Below are 15,439 nucleotides of genomic sequence, written 5' to 3' on the forward strand. Positions count from 1 at the left end.
AAGGCACGCAGAAAGGTGTAAGCACTTTATCGAGAAGTGTGCCGACTGTACCGGGACTGGAGGTTATCGCAAGCACACATGCAAGATGAAACCAAAAGTTGAAGTCAAATGACAAACACACCGGGTCGTGTCACTAAGGCAAAAGGACGCACCTCAAGACGAGCGTGTAATCCTTGACGTACGAGTTAGCGGGCATGAAATAAAAGCGTTGTTAGATCCGGGCTCGCAAATTTCATGTATATCCTCTAGATTCTGTAAAATCACAGACGTGACTCCTAAGTCAGAGCCAACTATGTTGAAACTGGCTGATGAAAGAGAGATCACTTGCAGAGAAATGGCAATCGATCTTAGGTTTACATTGACAGACCAAAGTACTACAGTTACAAAGGCAGTCATATGTAACACTTCACCAGACTATGATCTCATAGTAGGTATGGGTGTTTTACTGTCATTAGGTATCACAATTACAGGCTTAGGGAAGGATCAGTCGGGCGACAACTTGTTGAAACCGGTATTTAAACCTTCGAAGACTGTGAAGGAGATGATCCCTCATATTACAGAGAAACTCAAGGACTTGATTTTCAAGAATGACAAGATTCGGATCACGGACTGGGCTAAGTTCAAATTAAATATCGAATACGTTAGACTAGACCTGACGAGAGTAAATTTCTCAAAGCTGAAGTGTCCAGATTTAGCTAAAAACATGAGCAGGTCGGACGAGAATAGATTAAAGCCTGGTTAGATGACGGAGTGATCGCAGTCAACTATGAGCCGACTCCCGTCAACCTAGCGCTTTTAGCCGTCGACCAATTCAACTCTGACGGGACGCTGAAGAAAGTTCGGGTGTGTTTGGATATGAGCCCAATTAACGCTTTGATACCGACACACAATTTTCATTTACCAAGGATAAACGAACTACTCAGGCGCATGGAGGGAGCTAAGATATTTTTCACTATCGACCTGAAGCAGGGCTACCACCAGATGAGGATCTACAAACCACACCGGAAATATTTCACCTTCACCTGGGAGAGTCAGCAATATTCGTTCAAGGGTGCTCCCTTTGGGTTACACATGTTACCTGCTTTCTTTCAACAATATGTGCAAGACTTGTTTAGGGATATGGACAATGTACAAGTATACATTGATGACATTGTGGTATTCACCAAAACCAATGAAGAGCACGACAAGGTTGTGCGAGAGGTTCTAGGCGGACTCAACAAGCACAACTTTAAGATCAACAGTAAGAAATGTCACTTCGGTGTTAACGAGATTAAACTGTTGGGTTACTGAGTATCCGGGGATGGAATCATGATCGATCCCGGAAAAGTTGGACACTTGCTAGACTGGAGAACTCTTACCACGGGTAATGATGTCAACAGCATGTGCGGATTCGGCAACTTTTTGTCTGACGGAGTACCACACCTGGTAAGTTATTTAAAGCCCTTTGGACATTTGAGATGTCATAAAGGCAAACTAGGCGCACTGTGGACCAAAGACTGGGATCATGCATTTAAGCAGCTCAAAACAATGGTTCAGCAGGCACCAGTAGTCTAGCCACCAAAAGATGGTATACCATTCATGGTAGCAACAGACGCATCCGACATGGCACTCGGCGGCGTTTTGTATCAAATGATTGATGGGAAACCGAGATACGTACAGTTCTTTTGCAGAGCTATGAATTCGTCTCAGATCAATTACCCAACAATGCAACAAGAGCTTTTGGCTATTGTTACTGCACTCACTCATTTTAAGGATTATCTATATGGCACACACTTTAATGTGCTATGTGATCAGAAGTCATTGCAACACCTAAAGGACATGAAACCTCCATCACAGTTAGTCAGTCGGTGGCATGACACGATCGCAAAATTTTCTTTCGGCATACCACACATACCGGGTATACACAATCACTTACCCGACATGTTGTCTCGCTTCGTACCAGACTTTAACAAGATAGTTAGGGAGTTACTAGCTATGGATTGGATGGTCAATCCTAGGTGGTTTAAGATCGCAGACAACATACATGGACCACATACTATAGATATGTTTGCCGCTCATCATAATGCACAACTGCCGAGGTACCGGACACTGGAACATCAGAAAGGAGATGGATTCCAGATTGACTTGTCTAACGAGAATGCCTGGGCAAATCCTCCATGGTTATTAATACCACAGTTGCTAAATTATGTACATATTCAAGATGCTACCATCACGTTGTGTTGTCCCCTTAGACACTCAGATAAATGGCTACCACAGTTGATCTCAATGATACAATGTGAGCCGATCTATGTGGATAGAAAGGTAGATACTTTTCTTTACCAGGGTACCCGTGCAGTCCAAAAGACGCCTTGGCGACATATTATTATATGTCGAATAGGTCCAGTTGGAACAACCAAGTGGACACCATCCGAGACTTTCAAACAGAAGGTTGAGGAATCCAAGATTTCACTCTTGAATCCTAAGTCTCAATCAGAGACTGGGATAACACAAGCAGCTGCAGTTTGTGTAACCGAGATACAGCCAAATTCAAAGGAATCAATGAGGAGCGCATCACTGGCGAAAACCTTCTACAACAAAATACGGTCTGACAGGGAAACTGCATACCAAGCAGAAACTCGATTACTTAAGCAATTGATGAATGACTTTCCCGAGGTATGTGATCATGTGACCCAACTAATGGATAGATCAAACATTAGTCGGATCCACGATGTAGAAGCTTTGACGAGTCTTCGAGTCCAGGTGATGACGCGGTGGAATCCTCACCCCCTGATTTCAATGTAACAAGTAAATCACAGGAGGCGATTCTGAAGTGATTAAGACAAAATCATGCTCTTAAGCACATGGATAAGGTTAGAACTGAGAAAGATTGTAAGAGGTACAGAATCGTACACCCGAACCTCAAGCAAAATTTATCTCACGTGTATCACGAATGTAACAACTGCGAAGTTAACCGGATCAAGCGCTACGGATACGTACTTTTACGCAGCATATCAGAAGACGAGCCGTGGCGCCGGGTTATCATTGATTTGGTTGAGCTACCCACGTCCGAACACACGAAGGATAAATATGTCTGTAACGTGTTTGATGTCGCATCAAGATTTAATGTATTGTATCCGCTGAAAGATAAATCGACACAAACGGTGGCTGAGTGCATAAATAAGTGCTTCGCAGATTTCGACAGGCCAGCTATTGTATGTTCCGACAACTCATGACGACACTGTTACTCGTTGCGGGATCATGCCATAAGATGGGTGCACCTTATAAGCCTCAGACACAAGGTGCGAACGAGGTACAACACAGAAATATGAAAGAGTTCATGCGAGCAGCACTACTTGATGATGCTGTCATGTGGCCGTACTCAATCAATTGGGTACAGACACAGACGAACGAATTCCCTGATTCAGTTACTGGTACAACACCCGCTCACTACTTCCGGGGCCGTTATAGTGAATTACAGATCCCCTTCAACAAGGAGTCTCAAGAGGATCATGTGTTACGTGGTTAGAGAAGATGCGTCGGGCCAGAGATGTGGTCCATCCTTGCTTAAGGGAGATGAAGGACATCGCTCTCAAGAAGAGACAAAAGCGATGGAATGATACGAAGAAAATAGTCGAGTTTGAGATAGGCGATATAGTCAGCATTATGGCTCGCAACTCCGATACAACTGTGCCAACGGCTAAATATATTGGACCATTTATGATCTCTGTGGCCGATAAGAAAAGCGGAACGTATGAAGTTAACTACGTTGACGGCTCTAGTGCCTTAAATATCGGGTCACTTTAAATTCCTACGACAGAGATCATCCTTCGTCGCACACGTGAAGCTACTACACCTCTTATGTCTTACGAGTTTAAAAAGATTCTAGGGAAGTACAAACATGAGGGTACGACATATTACACTACGGAGTTCGCCGATGGAGCACAATATGATCTTCCACCATCAGCATTTGATGATCCGGATGTACTAAAGGCTTTTAATAAGAAGTTTCGCAAACGCTTACACAAAAATAAGGCTGATGCAGAAGCAATCTCACCATCGAATAAGCGATCTGAAGTGGTTAAGATCTATCCCAGACATCATAGATTCCCAGCTTTAAACAGCATGGAATATACGTACCTCCAAAATACATTAAGAAACGTCCCATCCACCATCGGGGACCACAAGGACCAAAGTCCAAACGTAATAGAGTAATAGAGTAACTTATAAAGTCTAGGTATACCTTGTCTAAGAGAATATGACACAAGCATTGAGGCCGTTATATGATCGAACCCCGTTTCTTTTTTTTTCGCTTGTACAATTCATGTGAGCTTTTTGAGTCTAAGTGCTAATACCACATATAAGCCAACATTGGAATTTTCAAGCTGAGGGGGGGGGGGGGGGGGGGCGTATGTAAAAATAACGGGTTCCTAATAGTAGTTGCACAGTTAACGTATATTATAAACGTTTATACCTATAATACATGAATACGTTTAACGAATTGGACATGAAAAAGAACTGAGACATTCAAGATTCTGAACATGTGATAGGGATAATATTATTTATTTCAAAAATGGCAAGTATGTATGTTACAATGTATGAACATATGGTATGGCTCTCATAGTCGCTGTAGTGGTTCAGGAAAGATTGATGGGAAGAAGTGGTCAGTAAATTCCCGTCTAAAGCTTTGGCCAAGTGAGTCGACAATGGAAGATATGTGCTGAGTCAATTCGGGCCGGTGTTGACAAAACACTGTTACTATCGAATGCTCCATATATTCGCTTGCTGACCTACTAAGTAGAGTATCCACCTCTGTGGTACGGATTGGGACTGCGCCGTGTAGTGCCGCGGAATGGGTTAGTCCAGAGTACGAAATATCGAGAAGGACCAGGTTATCCGTCATAATCCGGTCGAGAAGCAAGGATGGGGGTAAGTCAATGCCGCACCAGACCACGGATGAATTCGGTATGTGTTGGCTGGCCTGGATCGGAAGTATCATAGTCGGAACCAACAAGTGCGATGATTTGGGTTGAACCGATATTTGGAAGTAGTACTTCAACAGCGTGATTAGCCGGGGTATAGGGATAATACTATTTATTTCAAAAATGACAAGAATGTATGATACAATGTATGAACACATGGTATGGCTCTCATAGTCGCTGTAGTGGTTCAGGAAAGATTGATGGGAAGAAGTGGTCAGTAAATTCCCGTTTGAAGCTTGGGCCAAGTGAGTCGACAATGGAAGATATGCGCTGAGTCAATTCGGCCTGGTGTTGACAAAACACTGTTACTATCGAATGTTCCATATATTCGCTTGCTGACCTACTAAATAGAGTACCCACCTCTGTGGTACGGATCGGGTCTGCGCCGTGTAGTGCAGCGGAATGGGTTAGTGCAGAGTACGAAATACCGAGAAAGACCAGGTTATCCGTCATTTTCCGGTCGAGGAGCGAGAATGGGGGTAAGCCAATGCCGCACCAGACCACGGATGAATTCGGGATGTGTTGGCTGGCCTGGATCGGAAGTATCATAGGCGGAACCACCAAGCGCGATGATTTGGTTTGAACCGAAATTTGGAAGTAGTACTTCAACAGCGTGATTAGCCGGGGTATGGGGAACATCTGTTGATGTGTCAGGGACGGGTGAGGGTACGGTGGTTCTTCAACATGCTGGAGAAAAGATCCAAGGTGTTCGTGGAGGGTCCAGATACCGTGGAAGTCGTGGCACTCATGTAATTGCTGAAGGAGGTCAGGGCCAATGGGCGGCAGTTTCGGGCCTACCAGAATGCGTCGAATCAGTTGTTGGATGCAGGTAAAGTGGCTGGTAATGAACTTGTGACTACCGGGTCAGACAGGGCTGAGACAGCCGTCGGGTTTGTTTTTTATTAGGGTTTTTAGATTCGTTACAATCATAGCACAGAGCCGGATTGGTGTAGACTCGAAGCAGCGATTGAAGGTGTCGTGTCTGGCTGTGTCTCGGTTTGAGATTGGCGGTTTACCCATAACCAGTTGGTAGTAGTATTGGCGCCGGGCCATTGCCGTGATCTCCTTGTTGGACCAACGTTTTGTTGAGTTCTTCCTGATGTCGTCACAGCGTTGGCCGAGGGCTACATGGTCGGCTGTACACCCACCCGTGGTTTTGTGTACAGTTTTCAGGTGAGCATAGATACTGTACGGGAAGCGCAGTGATGGTTTATCGTGGGCCCAGGCGGGTTGCGTCAGAGGGGCAAGTGGATTTGTGCTGGCCATTGAGTCGAGTTGTATTCCCAGGCAACCTCCGAGGTAGTCCGCGAATGGTCGCGCGAGGAGCAGGCCGCAAAAGTTAAGTAAGTTTGTTTGATATTTGGAAAACCGAGGGTATTTAGTGCCCGTGATGATGGCTGCTGCTTGGATGAGTGCTGAGTTAAAGCGCTCGAATAGGGGGTCCAACGCATCCTTCCATATAGGCGGAGCCCAGACAATAATGTTCAGCCCATATGTAGCCGTGGATAGGATGAATGTTTTGAATATCACCAGTCGGTTGCGGGGGTGTCGCCAGCTGAAGCCATGGAAGCCATAAACGCGGAAAGAGGCGATACCCAGTGACAATGCTGCAACCAGGGATTCCATATGTCTAGCGAGGTTGATTCCTGGTACTCCGTGAGAGAGTGGGAACCCCAGGTATTTGGAGTGTTTCGGTTCGGCATGTGTGATCGCCAGTTTCAGGGGGAGGTAACGTGTGTTCCAAGGTGCGTCTGCAAGCGTCGGCGTGATAAGCTCACCATTTATACGGAGGGTTGGCGCCGCGTGTCGCAAGTCGGTAGATCGTACTCGGGGTTTAATGACACCCTGTTCGAGGCCATATTTGCGTCCCCGCGCATCAATGTCATCTAAGAAGGGCTGGAGCGAAACCGATCGTAGGGCTTGGATCCGTGTGTCATCGACAAATAGATAAGAGCGGAGGAGCTTGGGCCGAAATTGTGCTAGCGTGACAGCTAAGGAACTAAAACTAAAAACTAAAATGGGATAGTACTCGGTAGAGTATGAGACTCTACTGTGGACAACTAGGTGGTTTTCCAAATATAGATTGGTTTTTCCACTGAAATTAGAATTGTACATAATATAAAAACGACACCATTCTGACACCTGAAAATAACACTTTGGGAATCTCTAATTAACGGGAGTACCATGAGAGAGGGTCTCAGGCATGAAATGGTTGTAGGTACAAACCTGTGGTATAATTCGATAATATCCTCAGAGCAAGATAATCCACTGAGAAAAGGACAGGATCAGAGTTGTTAGAATTTAGGATAACATGGTTTTGATTCCTTCTAGCCAGCCAACTTGATGTGCCCTTCTATGCCTTAAATGGGATGGAGAGCTAGGTACCAAGTGATGGGGTTTAGTTGCCGATGTATACTGCTCCGACTTGGTGTTTTTGATTTTGTTTTTTATTTTCTTAAGTTGGGCTTAGAAATATTTTTATTGGTTAGTTTGACTAGATAATTGTTTCGAGGCGTGAAATGTAAAATATGCGTCCAATAAAATGATATCTAGTCTTAGTAACTAAAACATAAATAAATCTAGACCGAAGTAGTGAGTGATTTTAGCGGAGCATATAGACAATAGTCTCAGTCTAAAATCCCCTAATCTTCTACTCACTACCAAGTGCTGAAGCTAAACCTTTTTTTAACATTTTTCATTTTAACGTTTTAACGCATTGTCTTATTAACGTAATTGTCTTGGTATCGTATAGTCAGCCTAGAGGAGATCGACTTTTACAAATACATAGCACTAACGTAGAAGAAGATTTAGAATTACTGATGGAAGAGAATGGGGGCCAAGACTATTGGTTTCCTAGTTCGAGTGACTCGGACTATGAATGCTACAAGGTGTACGAACAAGTGCAGAAGAATGGGAATCGGCATAGAGCACGTAAACCACGCCCAAGTGCTAAGCCAAAACACAGAGGCTGGAAGTATAACGGAAAAATACTGCCCAATCTAGGAACACCAGATAATGACGGGCACAAAACAGCTGGTGAAAGACAACCGTGAGCAACTGGCGCGACTCGATTGGTAAAACAATATGGAACGTATACATTGAATTACCATGTAACGTCGACAACGAATTTGAAAGAGCTGAGTAAATATATACACATACCAATTGTTAAAACAATTTGTATGAACATTATTAAACCAATAAATTTCATGCTTGTTCTTCATCGAGGTGCTGGTTGAGAATGCCCAAGAACATCTGTTTGTCGTCGACTTCTAAAAACTTTAATTCGCTTGTAAATTCTGCATTAGTAGATTGCAATTTCATCGTTTTTCGAAACAAGTTCATATCTGTTCCATATCCAGCTCGAATGATTGCCTTAATATGCAACTTAGTCCGAGTAACATCGGATAACATAGCTTAGGATATAGATTCTAGACCAGACTTCACACTACCCCCCATTTCCTCTAAGCTATTTGCTAGTAATTCGTTTTTGAATGGACCTCTACGGTCTTTGTGCATCCTTGAACCCGTGCCCAACCCTAATGCGCTATGACCTGCTCTTGACCCTCCGACACTCTGCTTGCGTGTTGATATGGCCGACAACATAAAATCATTAACCGCCTTCTTGTCAGAAGTATTAATAGGGGTAATATAAGAACACTCTGACTTAAACATCAGAAAGGTTACCTTCATCGTTAGAAGGGCAGCAAGTAAACTTGCATTGCTGCTGTCAAAGTAGAGTCGGGGCTTTTTTTGCCTGTGAAGCATTGTGTATATTAAGTTAGTAGAAAACTGACAGTGAAAATGTAGCTCTATGCATGTTTTATATACTACGAAACGAATCTAATGCACATATAGTTTACTAAACACATGCATAAACACTCAACAAGACACTCAATAATCCACATGCATTATATGTACACACAAGTATCTATACTAGATTAAAAGTACAATATTGTATGTACAAATATAAATATAGTTCTATGTATGTTGATAACTATAGCATATAACATGATACGTATACATACACAAAGCAATAGTCGTGTATAATGCACATATAGTTTACTAAACATATGCATAAACACTCAACAAGGTTGGGTCGTCTTGAGACGTGTCCTTTGTCTCACTTCTTGGCTTCTCTTTGAAGTTGAGGCAATAGTTGGCCCTCTGGCTCTCTCAGTGGGAGTAGTCTCCTTAATCCGAGTGGCTACATCCTTTGTGGTAGTTAATCTGCTTTTACGCTTAAGGAGTCTAAGTAATTAATACCTTTGCCAACTTTAAAATGTGTAAGATTCGGTCTATCAAGGCGATATTAACGCCTTAGAAAAAAATAAACGCTTAGGTAAATTCTAAGTATCGTGAAAACTCCAAATTAAATAAACGAAATGAGACTTTTAGTAAATTAAGGTATGCCTCGTGAAAACAGCAAAACTCTGAGAGATTGTGAGGCTGAGACATTGCCTATATATAATCCTCCCAGTACTGTTTCCGCCGAAGGGATTTTATTTAGTGTTTCGTTGTCGCTCTATTAGAAACTATGGTATGTTTCGTTGGGGCGAATCTGAGAAGAAAAAGAAAGAAAAAAAAAGAAAAGAAAAACTACTTGATGTACTTAGTTATTGTCTTAACCAATAACTTGCCACTTATCAAGAATTATCGACTTAGCCTTCATCTGACTGGCACATCTGGTTGGCTGATCGGAGGATCAACTAGGTAACGCTAATAGTCCCTAGAAACCTATATTTGGTTGAGCCATCTCGCTACCGAAGTAGTCAGATATCAATAAAGTTGGAAAGTAAATATAGTTCTATTAATAGAACTAGACCAACTCTAACTAGACCAACTCTTATGTTTGGTATTTTACTGGGGTCTTTTAATGGCTTTGTCCAAATATCTGATATGTAAAATGGAAAAGGTATTGATTAATAAAATCATTAAAAACCATTTAGGAAACTGAAGTTCCCTGTACTATTAAGAGTACGTTTTTAGTATACGCACTGCTTAAGAGTACGTTTATAACATAGAGTCTAATGTGGAGGCCTGGCGATTACAGAGGTTTCTTGGCAACAACAGCCTTTACAGGCTTCTTCTCCTTAGGGGCAATAAATGGCAGCGTCAACCCAGTCTTTTTATCACCGGTAGTGTACACTTGTGACAACATCATATTCTTAGCTACATCGTCAACAGTTGGTCGGTTTGATACTGTCATAAGTTCCTCCGACTTTAATGCCGGCTCGCTCGTAGCAAAAAAAATGGTTGAGCGATAGATGTATTTGTCTCCTCGTCTTCTCCTGAACTATAGAGGCTCTCATCATTCTCATCATCGAATATAGGCTCATTCTCTTCGTTATAATCAACGAACAGAAAGTCCTCTTTATAACTAGGTTGGCTATTAACAGCAGGTAATGCATCCTGCGACATCATCGACATTGTGAAGAAAGGATTGTAACACGCATACGAACACCAGTATCTATAGACTTGCTTTTCCTAGCAAAATGCATACAACTTTGCATGTTTACTTTAAAATTTGTTGGCGGGCTGGTTAAACCATATTTGGGATTTGGCGGGTTCTATTTTTAAACAAAGTGTTTCCGTTGCCGTACTGAATATGTACTGCGACCAAATTCAAATTATGGCCTTTATTCAAACTACACAAGGAACTCATTATTTTCAGAACTCGCTACAGATGGCGACGAATTTATAATTCTAAGGAAAAATATAAAAAGGGCAATAATGGCTATTATTGATAATGTGCATTGTATTTATTGAGTTGCAGAACAGGGCCTAAAAGTATTTATAAAAATACATAGATTCAAGCACACAAATAGAATATAGGTGTAAACTTCGATGGAAATTACTAGGTTTCAAACTATATTAAATTAAAATACAATTTAGTCAGTTAGGATTTAGCAGTGGTAGCTTGTGTAAGAATGATCGGGACTGCCTCTTGTTAAGAGCCTAAATATCCTCGATCACACAGGGCGTACCTCTAGCTGTTCTTTATTGAATAATTTTCACTAGAAGTACTAAGTGTTCATGACCACATGCCTAATTTGTAGATAGACATAATAACGTAAGTCACGTCAATACATTAGCTGATATAAATAAAGTTCCATCTGAAGAAAAGTTAAAAAAGAAAAAGACTTATTGGATTTTGGAGATTGGCGGGAGGACCAAAATCTATAAGTAGTAGTTCGGAGATTATAAAATTTAGTTTATAATATCCTACATCTACTAATGTCTCAAACAGGTCCAAGTAGAGAGTCATACCAAATACTCAGGCTATTGGAGCCATCAAAGTGAATTTAGAACACTTTGGAAATATTGGAAAAAGAGCTTGTATTAAATTATTTAAAATACAAATAAAAACCAATGCATTATCTCAATTGATCTTGATATTTTAGACTGACCGGAGGCCGTATTTCTACATAGGGGAATATAGGGGGTATATTATAAGGGTATATATCATGTAGAAAATTGAGTATAGAGTATAGTCTATAAAGGGGGTCACCTCCAAAAAAGGGGCTATCAAAAAGACATGGCCTAAAATATTATACAAAAAAAGAGGCTTTTCGAATCATCTGTCTCAGGTGAAACATGCTCCGATATTCGCGTTTGAAATCGACCCAAATGGGATATTCAAAAGTCAACACCTCCAACTACTCAACGATTACTTCATAGTTACATAGCCTTCTTCTAAAATACATACAGGAGAAGGCTATGATTATTTAAAAACTTATTTCTAAAAATCCCCAATTATGTACAAATTTATGTATTGATGAAATTTTGTACATACAGTCATAAATACAGTCATACAAACATACATACTCCATGGCAAATTATGACAAAATCTAAACCGACAGGTGGCCAGTATGCACCATACTACCGAGTACCGACTATGTATTTACTGTGTCAAGCTTTGCTCGCTCCGCAAAGAGCGGCTGCAGGGGTTTATGTTTCACAAGTTGGTTTCCCCCCCTTTTTTTAAAGTTAAAAAGACCCTATAGCAACTGTGAAGTGTGAACTTCTGCGGAGTCTGTGAACATAGAAATCAGAAATATGCTGAACAATAGGGATAATATTATTTATTTCAAAAATGGCAAGTATGTATGATACAATGAATGAACATATGGTATGGCTCTCATAGTCGCTGTAGTGGTTCAGGAAAGATTGATGGGAAGAAGTGGTCAGTAAATTCCTATTTGAAGCTTGGGCCAAGTGAGTCGACAATGGAAGATATGTGCTGAGTCAATTCGGGCCGGTGTTGACAAAACACTGTTACTATCGAATGTTTCATATATTCGCTTGCAGTAGAGTACCTACCTCTGTTGTACGGATCGGGTCTGCGCCGTGTAGCGCCGCGGAATGGGTTAGTGCAGAGTACGAAATACCGAGAAAGACCAGGTTATCCGTCATAGTCAGGTCGAGAAGCGAGGATGGGGGTATGCCAATGCCGCACCAGACCACGGATGAATTCGGTATGTGTTGGCTGGCCTGGATCGGAAGTATCATAGTCGGAACCAACAAGCGCGATGATTTGGGTTGAACCGATATTTGGAAGTAGTACTTCAACAGCGTGATTAGCCGGGGTATGGGGAACATCTGTTAATGTGTCAGGGACGGGTGAGGGTACGGTGGAATCTTCAAACCACCATAAATATAGCCACCTACACACGCTACCACAATTAGTGCCACCTACCCTTCCAATCTACTCATACTCAGGTATTTTTTTATTTTTCACTACAGACACTACACAACGTAAAAAGTAATATTAAATAAAACACGCCACCACAATTTCCACCCACTACAGATGGGAAGTGCCACCTACACTTCTCACCTTAATATTAAATAAAACATAAATACAAACTGCACTGGACTGAAGTTTAACCCTTAATGTTTGCTTGAGCAATACTTTACTAGCTAGTTCCTGGTAGACACCACGACGCCAACATTGTACCAAACTAACGAGGCAGCACTCGTTGGAAGGTAAATATGAATTGAGAAAGTTTGTGGCAATAGGGATAATATGTGGTGTGCATTTCAGTATTTTTATATCTGAATATGTTCTTATCTTGGATAGTCTTCTCACACTAGTATGAACTAAAACATAAATACAACCTGCGCAGCTCTGAAAATCCTTGCGACTACAAGCAACTCGATATTATATTCAGAGCAACGGAGCTATATATACCTATTGATGTCGCAAAATACGCACCTAAATTGTATCAGCACAAACCAAGACAGACCAAGATTTTAAAAGAACATTTGTTTTTCAACTGATATAATATAACTGATATAATATTTACTATATTCAAAGACCCACGGAAATAATGTGCCGGTACACTACCTTGTGTGCCCCTGTGTATGTCTGTGTGATCCATTGATTGGCTGAAGCATACATTTTTCGTAAGTGAGAAATGTAGATTGCACTAATTGTCGGTGTCACATGTCAACTAGTGTCAATCTGTCACCATAAAAGTAAAAAATTTAAAATGGGACCCAGTGATTGGCTAAAACATACATTTTTCGTAGGTGGGAAGTGTAGGTTGCATTAATTGTGGTGGCGTGTGTAGGTGACTCTGTGTAGGTGGCTATATTTATGGTGGTTTCATTATTTCTCCAGTATGTATGTAGTTACAATACCGCACTGTCGAAACGGTAGTCTTCTATTAAATATAAAATGAATGGATATAAATTATATTTTTGAATATTCATTGGTTTTATTTTTAGATCTGTTTTTAGATCAATTATATATCAATAATGATGACATATTTGTTTAAAAATATTGATGTTGTAGCTTGTATATGTATATACTTTTGTTTCATTTATTTTTATTTTTATTCTAACTTTTTGTGTTAGTAAATCTTCTTGATTCATTGTGATGTATCCAATAGACATCACGATATGAAAATAAGTCCTCTCTATGTAACGCTCTACTTATTGAAAATATAATACGATGATAATTGGCTTATAATTAGTTGGCTCTCTGCAGTCTGCTCTCTGAGACTGCATGAGTGCAGTCTGCTCTCTGGCCTCTGCACTGTCTGCAGTCTGAACTCTGCACTGATCGGCACTGTCTGCAGACTGCAGACCTAACTAACTGAGTGCAGACAGTGCAGATTGCAGAGTGCAGAGGTTTTAGGGTTGTTAAACCCTAAAACTTCTGAACATATTTTTAATTTTGTTTGTCAGAAGGCTATGTTTTGTTGAATCTGGGTTTTTCTTAGTGTGTATGTACACTTTCTGAAAATTACACAGGTTAGAAACCCACAACAGGGCCCAGCGCCACCAGCCTACCTGGCCCCAGGCCCCAGGCCCCAGCCCCAGGGGCCAGGACTCAGGACCCCCAGGGCCCCACGGCACTGGAATTTGTAATAAAACCACCGGTAAAACTATAGCCTCTATTTAATATTAGCCGTCAATGAAATAAGGTTAGGGTAGACCCGGCATATTAGCAAAAGGATTGAGCGTTTTCATTGGCTTTAAATATTATTTTTCATGTAAATAAATAATTTTGTAGATGCCAAGGGCCCAGCCTCCCAGGTCCCAGGCCTTTGGGCCTATATTTTACAAAATAAAGCATAAAAATATTTTGATACAATGAGGGCGAGTCCGATTATTAACGTTAAAGTATAATATTAAAGTAGAAAAAGGGCCGACGTGCCTTGAAAGATGCACTTTCGTTTTCATTGGTGGGCCGTAGGTGCGTTTTTTCGTACTATTTTTAGAAATTTTCTCGAGACTATTAGTACGTAAACGACGTCACACCCCCTTTAACGGAAAAACATATGACCTTTTACGTACTTTAATCAGCTAGCGACGAATTTTCTCTCCTACCAATTAAACTTGTTTCAAAAAAAATAAAAAATTGGACAAATCAATCCGGCCATCCTATTGGCTCACGACCTTGAATGCCTTTAATATTTAACGAAAATCTTTAATCGTTTACACTCGCCCTGGACCAGTGACCATTGTAAATAGTAACAAATAAACTTCGGGCGACGGTCGTCGAGTCTATCTCCCTGAGTTAAATAGATGCCTCTTGGGCGATATCATAATGAACATGAAATCCATGTATTTATTTTACATATTTAGTATTGAGATGAACATAGATAAGAAGAAAACGCCAGTCGCCAAGTTGCTATTTAACTTAATAATCGGAACTCGAATGTCAGCTCAACTTCTCGAATTAATTGCTGACTGAGTTTCGCATCCCCAATGTACATTTTGTATAGTACGGGGTGAGCAGGGGAGTTAATACTACCGCACGTGGAGGCCTCTTAGACATCCAAATGTAAGTGACGCTGTGAGAAAGAAATTTTCCTCGTGCGCACTTAAAAAAGATATCTACGTAAATCACTTCCTGAACAATACGGCATGAACAATGAAAGTGTAAATGTTCAGTTAATCTTCTTATATATATGTAGCGAAACTCAGTCTCGATATACATCCATACACACACACACACACACACACACACACTA

The sequence above is a fragment of the Sphaeroforma arctica genome (genome assembly GCF_001186125.1).
Source record: "Sphaeroforma arctica JP610 unplaced genomic scaffold supercont1.920, whole genome shotgun sequence".
Lineage (NCBI taxonomy): Eukaryota > Ichthyosporea > Ichthyophonida > Sphaeroforma > Sphaeroforma arctica.